The sequence below is a fragment of the Dendrobates tinctorius genome, unplaced genomic scaffold (genome assembly GCF_039654945.1).
Source record: "Dendrobates tinctorius isolate UK_male_01 unplaced genomic scaffold, ASM3965494v1 ptg000214l, whole genome shotgun sequence".
Taxonomy (NCBI): domain Eukaryota; kingdom Metazoa; phylum Chordata; class Amphibia; order Anura; family Dendrobatidae; genus Dendrobates; species Dendrobates tinctorius.
Window position 1 is genome coordinate 685,381 of NW_027361881.1, and position 13,039 is coordinate 698,419.

A 13,039-nucleotide genomic window follows, 5' to 3' on the forward strand; every position below is an offset into this window, starting at 1 on the left:
TAATGCACACAGTGATGTCACAGTACAGAGATAATGCACACAGAGATGTCACAGTACAGAGATAATGCACACAGAGATGTCACAGTACAGAGATAATGCACACAGAGAAGTCACAGTGCAGAGATAATGCACACAGAGATGTCACAGTACAGAGATAATGCACACAGTGATGTCAAAGTACAGAGATAAGGCACACAGTGATGTCACAGTACAGAGATAATGCACACAGAGACGTCACAGTACAGAGATAATGAACACAGAGACGTCACATTACAGAGATAATGCACACAGTGATGTCACAGTTCAAAGATAATGCACACAGAGATGTCACAGTACTGAGATAATGCACACAGAGATGTCACAGTACAGAGATAATGCACACAGTGATGTCAAAGTACAGAGATAATGCACACAGTGATGTCACAGTACAGAGATAATGCACACAGAGATGTCACAGTACAGAGATAATCCACACAGAGATGTCACAGTACAGAGATAATGCACACAGTGATGTCACAGTACAGAGGTAATGCACACAGAGATCATAGAATCATAGAATCATGTCACAGTAGAGAGATAATGCACACAGTGATGTCAAAGTACAGAGATAATGCACACAGAGATGTCACAGTACAGACATAATGCACACAGTGATGTCACAGTACAGAGATAATGCACACAGAGACGTCACAGTACAGAGATAATGCACACAGAGACGTCACAGTACAGAGATAATGCACACAGAGACGTCACAGTACAGATATAATGCACACAGAGACGTCACAGTACAGAGATAATGAACACAGAGACGTCACATTACAGAGATAATGCACACAGTGATGTCACAGTTCAAAGATAATGCACACAGAGATGTCACAGTACAGAGATAATGCACACAGAGATGTCACAGTACAGAGATAATGCACACAGTGATGTCAAAGTACAGAGATAATGCACACAGTGATGTCACAGTACAGAGATAACGCACACAGAGATGTCACAGTACAGAGATAATCCACACAGAGATGTCACAGTACAGAGATAATGCACACAGTGATGTCACAGTACAGAGATAATGCACACAGAGATCATAGAATCATAGAATCACGTCATAGTAGAGAGATAATGCACACAGTGATGTCAAAGTACAGAGATAATGCACACAGTGATGTCACAGTACAGAGATAATGCACACAGAGATGTCACAGTACAGAGATAATGCACACAGAGATGCCAAACTACAGAGATAATGCACACAGTGATGTCACAGTACAGAGATAATGCACACAGAGATCATAGAATCATAGAATCATGTCACAGTACAGAGATAATGCAAACAGATGTCACACCACAGAGATAATGCACACAGAGCTGTCACAGTACAGAGATAATGCACACAGAGATGTCACAGTACAGAGATAATGCACACAGAGATGTCACAGTACAGAGATAATGCACACAGTGATGTCACAGTACAGAGATAATGCACACAGAGATCATAGAATCATAGAATCATAGAATGATGTCACAGTACAGAGATAATGCAAACAGAGATGTCACACTACAGAGATAATGCACACAGTGATGTCACAGTACAGAGATAATGCGCACAGAGATGTCACAGTACAGAGATAATGCGCACAGAGATGTCACAGTACAGAGATAATGCACACAGATGTCACAGTACAGAGATAATGCACACAGAGATGTCACAGTACAGAGATAATGCACACAGAGATGTCAAAGTACAGAGATAATCCACACAGTGATGTCACAGTACAGAGATAATGCACAGAGATGCCACACTACAGAGATAATGCACACAGAGATGTCACAGTACAGAGATAATGCACACAGAGATGTCACAGTACAGAGATAATGCGCGCAGAGATGTCACAGTACAGAGATAATGCACACAGAGATGCCACACTACAGAGATAATGCACACAGATGTCACAGTACAGAGATAATGCACACAGAGATGTCACAGTACAGAGATAATGCACGCAGAGATAATGCACACAGTGATGTCACAGTACAGAGATAATGCACACAGAGATGTCACAGTAGAGAGATAATGCACACAGTGATGTCAAAGTACAGAGATAATGCACACAGAGATGTCACAGTACAGAGATAATGCACACAGAGATGTCACAGTACAAAGATAATGCACACAGAGATGTCACAGTAGAGAGATAATGCACACAGAGATGGCACAGTACAGAGATAATGCACACAGAGATGTCACAGTACAGAGATAATGCACACAGTGATGTCACAGTGCAGATATAATGTACACAGAGATGTCACAGTAGAGAGATAATGCACACAGTGATGTCAAAGTACAGAGATAATGCACACAGAGATGTCACATTACAGAGATAATGCACACAGAGATGTCACAGTACAGAGATAATGCACACAGAGATGTCACAGTACAGAGATAATGGACACAGTGATGTCACAGTACAGAGATAAGGCACACAGTGATGTCACAGTAGAGATATAATGCACACAGTGATGTTACAGTACAGAGATAATGCACACAGTGATGTCACAGTACAGAGATAATGCACACAGTGATGTCACAGTACAGAGATAATGCACACAGGGATGTCACAGTAGAGAGATAATGCACACAGTGATGTAAAAAAAAGTACAGAGATAATGCACACAGAGATGTCACAGTACAGAGATAATGCACACAGAGATGTCACAGTACAGAGATAATGCACACAGAGATGTCACAGTACAGAGATAATGCACACAGAGATGTCACAGTACAGAGATAATGCACACAGAGATGTCACAGTACAGAGATAATGTACACAGTGATGTCACAGTACAGAGATAATGCACACAGTGATGTCACAGTAGAGAGATAATGCACACAGTGATGTCAAAGTACAGAGATAATGCACACAGAGATGTCACAGTACAGAGATAATGCACACAGTGATGTCACACTACAGACATAATGCACACAGTGATGTCACAGTACGGAGATAATGCACACAGAGATGTCACAGTACAGAGATAATGCACACAGAGATGTCACAGTACAGAGATAATGCACACAGAGATGTCACAGTACAGAGATAATGTACACAGTGATGTCACAGTACAGAGATAATGCACACAGTGATGTCACAGTAGAGAGATAATGCACACAGTGATGTCAAAGTACAGAGATAATGCACACAGAGATGTCAAAGTACAGAGATAATGCACACAGAGATGTCACACTACAGACATAATGCACACAGTGATGTCACAGTACAGAGATAATGCACACAGAGATGTCAGTACAGACATAATGCACACAGTGATGTCACAGTACAGAGATAATGCACAGAGATGTCACAATACAGGGAGCTGACTCCAGATAACACTGCAGATATACAGGTTATACCTGGGATGCAGACCTCTGCCGCCTCTGCAGTGGTGGCCATTAGTGGTTGTCTACATTGCACTGTTCTGCAGATCCGTGCACCAGGTATTGCTGGGGTCACTAATCTTTGTGCACTTGATTAGAAGTGAGACCAAATTTTCCCCCAAATAATGGCAGTGACCATAGTAACTATGGGTGCAGCGCCGAGCCCACCGCGACCCTCTGCACATCCTGTTATCAGGCTCACACAGGGCCTTGTGCCATCACCATCACTGTACGATTCCACCTTGTGGTGAGCTCAGCCGGCTCCGTCCTGTTATCAGCCGCAGCGAACGACAAAAAGTGTCCACAACTGTGGAAACTCCAAGATGGCCGAGCCAGGAACCAAATCACCCGGTCTGTGGGCACAGCGAGGTGACGACGGACGGTAGAGGGGACTGTCAATGACCAGAGCCGACCACCGCTATATGGCGTGTCACAACCGCAACCCAAGAGGGAACCGCGGCATCTGATAAAACCGCAACACATGATGGAACCGCAACACATGATGGAACCACAACACATGATGGAACCGCGGCATCTGATAAAACCGCAACACCTGATGGAACCGCAACATATGATGGAACCGCGACACATGATGGAACCGCGACACATGATGGAACCGCGACACATGATGGAACCGCAACACATGATGGAACCGCAACACATGATGGAACCGCAACACATGATGGAACCGCGGCATCTGATAAAACCGCAACACCTGATGGAACCGCAACATATGATGGAACCGCGACACATGATGGAACCGCGACACATGATGGAACCACAACACATGATGGAACCGCAACACATGATGGAACCGCAACACATGATGGAACCGCAACCAAGAGGGAACTGCAACACATGATGGAACCGCAACACCTGATGGAACCGCAACATATGATGGAATCGCAACACATGATGGAACCGCGACACATGATGGAACCACAACATATGATGGAACCGCAACACATGATGGAACCGCAACACCTGATGGAACCGCAACATATGATGGAACCGCGACACATGATGGAACCGCGACACATGATGGAACCACAACACATGATGGAACCGCAACACATGATGGAACCGCAACACATGATAAAACCGCAACTCATGATGGAACCGCAACACATGATAAAACCGCGGCACATGATGGAACCGCAACACATGATGGAACCGCAACACATGATGCAACTGCAACACATGATAAAACCGTGACACACGACGGAACCTGATAAAACCGTAACACATGATAAAAATTTGACACATGATGGAACCGCAACACTTGGTAAAACCGTGACACATGACGGAACCGCGGCACCTGATAAAACTGCAACACATGATGCAACCGCAACACATGATAAAACCGTGACACATGACAGAACCGCAACACATGATGGAACCGCAACACATGATAAAACCGCGACACATGACTGAACCGTGCACCTGATAAAACCACAACACAAGATAAAACCGCAACACAAGATAAAACCCTGACACATGATGGAACCGCAACTAATGATGGAACCGCAACACATGATGGAACTGCAACACATGATGGAACCGCAACACATGATGGAACCGCAACACATGATGGAACCGCAACACATGATAAAACCGTGACACATGACGGAACCGCAACACATGATGGAACCGCAACACATGATGGAACCGCAACACATGATAAAACTGCAACACTTGGTAAAACCGTGACACATGACGGAAACGCGGCACATGATAAAACCTCAACACATGATGCAACCGCAATACATGATAAAACCGTGACACATGACGGAACCGCAACACATGATGGAACCGCAACACATGATGGAACCGCAACACATGATAAAAAGTTGACACATGATGGAACCGCAACACATGATAAAACCGCGACACATGACTGAACCGTGCACCTGATAAAACCGCAACGCAAGATAAAACCGCAACACAAGATAAAACCCTGACACATGATGGAACCGCAACTCATGATGGAACCGCAACTCATGATGGAACCGCAACACATGATGGAACCGCAACTCATGATGGAACCGCAACACATGATGGAACTGCAACACATGATGGAACCGCAACACATGATGGAACCGCAACACATGATGGAACCGCAACACATGATGGAACCGCAACACATGATAAAACTGCGGCACCTAATGGAACCACAACACATGATGGAACCGCAACTCATGATGGAACCGCAACAGATGATGGAACTGCAACACATGATGGAACTGCAACACATGATGGAACCGCAACACATGATGGAACCGCAACACATGATGGAACCGCAACACATGATAAAACTGCGGCACATGATGGAACAGCAACACATGATGGAACCGCAACACATTATGGAACTGCAACACATGATAAAATCGTGACACATAATGGAACCGCAACACATAATGGAACCGCAACACATGATGGAACTGCAACACATGATGGAACTGCAACACATGATGGAACAGCAACACATGATGGAACTGCAACACATGATGGAACCGCAACACATGATCGAACCACAACACATGATAAAACTGATGGAACACATGATGGAACCGCAACACATGATGGAACGGCAACACATGATGGAACCGCAACACATGATGGAACCGCAACACATGATGGAACTGCAACACATGATGGAACCGCAACACATGATGGAACCGCAACACATGATGGAACTCATGATGGAACTCATGATGGAACCGCAACACATGATGGAACTGCAACACATGATGGAACTCATGATGGAACCGCAACACATGATGGAACTGCAACACATAATGGAACTGCAAAACATGATGGAACTGCAACATATGATGGAACCACAACACATGATCGAACCACAACACATGATAAAACTGATGGAACACATGATGGAACCGCAACACATGATGGAACGGCAACACATGATGGAACCGCGACACATGATGGAACTGCAACACATGATGGAACTGCAACACATGATGGAACCGCAACACATGATGGAACCGCAACACATGATGGAACCGCAACACATGATAAAACTGCGACACATGATGGAACTGCAACACATGATGGAACAGCAACTCATGATGGAACCGCAACACATGATAAAACTGCAACACATGATGGAACCGCAACACATGATGGAACCGCAACACATGATAAAACTGCGACACATGATGGAACCGCAACACATGATGGAACGGCAACACATGATGGAACTGCAACACATGATGGAACTGCAACACATGATGGAACTGCAACACATGATAAAACCGCAAAACATGATAAAACCGCAACACATGATGGAACCGCAACACATGATGGAACCGCAACACATGATAAAACTGCGGCACATGATGGAACCGCAACTCATGATGGAACCGCAACACATGATGGAACCGCAACACATGATGGAACAGCAACTCATGATGGAACAGCAACTCATGATGGAACCGCAACACATGATAAAACTGCAACACATGATGGAACCGCAACACATGATGGAACCGCAACACATGATGGAACTGCAACACATGATGGAACCGCAACACATGATGGAACCGCAACACATGATGGAACTGCAACACATGATGGAACTGCAACACATGATAAAACTGCAACACATGATGGAACCGCAACACATGATGGAACCGCAACTCATGATGGAACCGCAACACATGATAAAACTGCAACACATGATGGAACCGCAACACATGATGGAACCGCAACACATGATGGAACCGCAACACATGATAAAACTGCGGCAGATGATGGAACCGCAACACATGATGGAACCGCAACACATGATGGAACCGCAACACATGATGGAACCGCAACACATGATGGAACCGCAACACATGATAAAACCGCAACTCATGATGGAACCGCAACACATGATAAAACCGCGGCACATGATGGAACCGCAACACATGATGGAACCGCAACACATGATGCAACTGCAACACATGATAAAACCGTGACACACGACGGAACCTGATAAAACCGTAACACATGATAAAAATTTGACACATGATGGAACCGCAACACTTGGTAAAACCGTGACACATGACGGAACCGCGGCACCTGATAAAACTGCAACACATGATGCAACCGCAACACATGATAAAACCGTGACACATGACAGAACCGCAACACATGATGGAACCGCAACACATGATAAAACCGCGACACATGACTGAACCGTGCACCTGATAAAACCACAACACAAGATAAAACCGCAACACAAGATAAAACCCTGACACATGATGGAACCGCAACTAATGATGGAACCGCAACACATGATGGAACTGCAACACATGATGGAACCGCAACACATGATGGAACCGCAACTCATGATGGAACCGCAACTCATGATGGAACCGCAACACATTATGGAACCGCAACACATGATGGAACCGCAACACATGATGGAACCGCAACACATGATAAAACTGCGGCACTTGATGGAACCGCAACACATGATGGTACCGCAACTCATGATGGAACCGCAACTCATGATGGAACCGCAACTCATGATGGAACCGCAACACTTGGTAAAACCGTGACACATGACGGAACCGCGGCACCTGATAAAACTGCAACACATGATGCAACCGCAACACATGATAAAACCGTGACACATGACAGAACCGCAACACATGATGGAACCGCAACACATGATAAAACCGCGACACATGACTGAACCGTGCACCTGATAAAACCACAACACAAGATAAAACCGCAACACAAGATAAAACCCTGACACATGATGGAACCGCAACTAATGATGGAACCGCAACACATGATGGAACTGCAACACATGATGGAACCGCAACACATGATGGAACCGCAACTCATGATGGAACCGCAACTCATGATGGAACCGCAACACATTATGGAACCGCAACACATGATGGAACCGCAACACATGATGGAACCGCAACACATGATAAAACTGCGGCACTTGATGGAACCGCAACACATGATGGTACCGCAACTCATGATGGAACCGCAACAGATGATGGAACTGCAACACATGATGGAACCGCAACACATGATGGAACCGCAACACATGATGGAACTGCAACACATGATGGAACCGCAACACATGATAAAACTGCGGCACATGATGGAACCGCAACACATGATGGAACCGCAACACATGATGGAACCGCGACACATGATGGAACTGCAACACATGATGGAATCGCAACTCATGATGGAACTGCAACACATGATGGAACTGCGACACATGATGGAACCGCGACACATGATGGAACCGCAACACATGATGGAACCGCAACACATGATGGAACTGCAACACATGATGGAACAGCAACACATGATCGAACCACAACACATGATAAAACTGATGGAACACATGATGGAACGGCAACACATGATGGAACCGCGACACATGACGGAACTGCAACACATGATGGAACTGCAACACATGATGGAACAGCAACTCATGATGGAACCGCAACACATGATGGAACTGCAACACATGATGGAACAGCAACTCATGATGGAACCGCAACACATGATGGAACTGCAACACATGATGGAACAGCAACTCATGATGGAACCGCAACACATGATGGAACTGCAACACATGATGGAACTGCAACACATGATGGAACAGCAACTCATGATGGAACCGCAACACATGATGGAACTGCAACACATGATGGAACAGCAACTCATGATGGAACCGCAACACATGATGGAACCGCAACACATGATGGAACAGCAACTCATGATGGAACCGCAACACATGATGGAACTGCAACACATGATGGAACTGCAACACATGATCAAATCACAACACATGATAAAACTGATGGAACACATGATGGAACTGCAACACATGATGGAACTGCAACACATGATGGAACCTCAACACATGATGGAACAGCAACTCATGATGGAACCGCAACACATGATGGAACTGCAACACATGATGGAACAGCAACTCATGATGGAACCGCAACACATGATGGAACCGCAACACATGATGGAACAGCAACTCATGATGGAACCGCAACACATGATGGAACTGCAACACATGATGGAACTGCAACACATGATCGAACCACAACACATGATAAAACTGATGGAACACATGATGGAACCGCAACTCATGATGGAACTGCAACACATGATGGAACCGCAACACATGATCGAACCACAACATATGATAAAACTGATGGAACACATGATGGAACCGCAACACATGATGGAACTGCAACACATGATGGAACTGCAACACATGATGGAACTGCAACACATGATGGAACCGCGACACATGATGGAACTGCAACACATGATGGAACTGCAACACATGATGGAACCGCAACACATGATGGAACCGCAACACATGATAAAACTGCAACACATGATGGAACTGCAACTCATGATGGAACCGCAACACATGATAAAACTGCAACACATGATGGAACCGCAACACATGATGGAACCGCAACACATGATAAAACTGCGACACATGATGGAACCGCAACACATGATGGAACCGCAACACATGATGGAACGGCAACACATGATGGAACCGCAACACATGATGGAACCGCAACACATGATGGAACCGCAACACATGATGGAACTGCAACACATGATAAAACCGCAACTCATGATGGAACCGCAACACATGATAAAACTGCGGCACATGATGGAACCGCAACACATGATGGAACCGCAACACATGATGCAACTGCAACACATGATAAAACCGTGACACACGACGGAAACTAATAAAACCGTAACACATGATGGAACCGCAACACATGATAAAATTGTGACACATAATGGAACCGCGACACATGATGGAACTGCAACACATGATGGAACCGCGACACATGATGGAACCGCGACACATGATGGAACTGCAACACATGATGGAATCGCAACTCATGATGGAATCGCAACTCATGATGGAACCGCAACACATGATAAAACTGCAACACATGATGGAACGGCAACACATGATGGAACGGCAACACATGATGGAACCACAACACATGATAAAACTGATGGAACACATGATGGAACCGCAACACATGATGGAACAGCAACACATGATGGAACCGCGACACATGATGGAACTGCAACACATGATGGAACTGCAACACATGATGGAACTGCAACACATGATGGAATTGCAACACATGATGGAACTGCAACACATGATGGAACAGCAACTCATGATGGAACCGCAACACATGATAAAACGGCAACACATGATGGAACCGCAACACATGATGGAACCGCAACACATGATGGAACTGCAACACATGATGGAACCGCAACACATGACGGAACTGCAACACATGATAAAACTGCGGCACATGATGGAACCGCAACACATGATAAAACTGCGGCACATGATGGAACCGCAACACATGATGGAAGCGCAACACATGATGGAACTGCAACACATGATGGAACCGCAACACATGATAAAACCGCAACACATGATAAAACCGCAACACATGATGGAACCGTAACACATGATAAAACTGCGGCACATGATGGAACCGCAACTCATGATGGAACCGCAACACATGATAAAACCGCAACACATGATGGAACCGCAACACATGATGGAACCACAACACATGATGGAACCGCAACACATGATAAAACTGCGGCACATGATGGAACCTCAACACATGATGGAACCACAACACATGATGGAACTGCAACACATGATGGAACCGCAACACATGATAAAACCGCAACTCATGATGGAACCGCAGCACATGATGGAACCACAACACATGATGGAACCGCAACACATGATGGAACCGCAACACATGATGGAACCGCAACACATGATGCAACTGCAACACATGATAAAACCGTGACACACGACGGAACCTGATAAAACCGTAACACATGATAAAAATTTGACACATGATGGAACCGCAACACATGATAAAACCGCAACACTTGGTAAAACCGTGACACATGACGGAACCGCGGCACCTGATAAAACTGCAACACATGATGCAACCGCAACACATGATAAAACCGTGACACATGACAGAACCGCAACACATGATGGAACCGCAACACATGATAAAACCGCGACACATGACTGAACCGTGCACCTGATAAAACCACAACACAAGATAAAACCGCAAAACAAGATAAAACCCTGACACATGATGGAACCGCAACACATGATGGAACTGCAACACATGATGGAACCGCAACACATGATGGAACCGCAACACATGATGGAACCGCAACACATGATGGAACCGCAACACACGATGGAACCGCAACACATGATGGAACCGCAACACATGATGGAACTGCAACACATGATGGAACCGCAACACTTGGTAAAACCGTGACACATGACGGAAACGCGGCACCTGATAAAACCTCAACACATGATGCAACCGCAATACATGATAAAACCGTGACACATGACGGAACCGCAACACATGATGGAACCGCAACACATGATAAAACTGCGGCACATGATGGAACCGCAACACATGATGGAACCGCAACACATGATGGAACGGCAACACATGATGGAACGGCAACACATGATGGAACCGCAACACATGATGGAACCGCAACACATGATGGAACTGCAACACATGATAAAACCGCAACTCATGATGGAACCGCAACACATGATAAAACTGCGGCACATGATGGAACCGCAACACATGATGGAACCGCAACACATGATGCAACTGCAACACATGATAAAACCGTGACACACGACGGAAACTAATAAAACCGTAACACATGATAAAAATTTGACATATGATGGAACCGCAACACATGATAAAACCGCAACACTTGGTAAAACTGTGACACATGACGGAACCGCGGCACCTGATAAAACTGCAACACATGATGCAACCGCAAAACATGATAAAACCGTGACACATGACTGAACCGTGCACCTGACAAAACCACAACACAAGATAAAACCACAAAACAAGATAAAACCCTGACACATGATGGAACCGCAACTCATGATGGAACCGCAACACATGATGGAACTGCAACACATGATGGAACTGCAACACATGATGGAACTGCAACACATGATGGAACCGCAACACATGATGGAACCGCAACACATGATGGAACTGCAACACATGATGGAACCGCAACACATGATGGAACTGCAACACATGATGGAACCGCAACACATGATGGAACTGCAACTCATGATGGAACCGCAACACATGATGGAACTGCAACACATGATGGAACCGCAACACATGATGGAACCGCAACACACGATGGAACCGCAACACATGATGGAACCGCAACACATGATAAAACTGCAACACTTGGTAAAACCGTGACACATGACGGAACCGCGGCACCTGATAAAACCTCAACACATGATGCAACCGCAATACATGATAAAACCGTGACACATGATGGAACCGCAACACATGATGGAACCGCAACACATGATAAAAAGTTGACACATGATGGAACCGCAACACATAATAAAACCGCGACACATGACTGAACCGTGCACCTGATAAAACCGCAACGCAAGATAAAACCGCAACACAAGATAAAACCCTGACACAT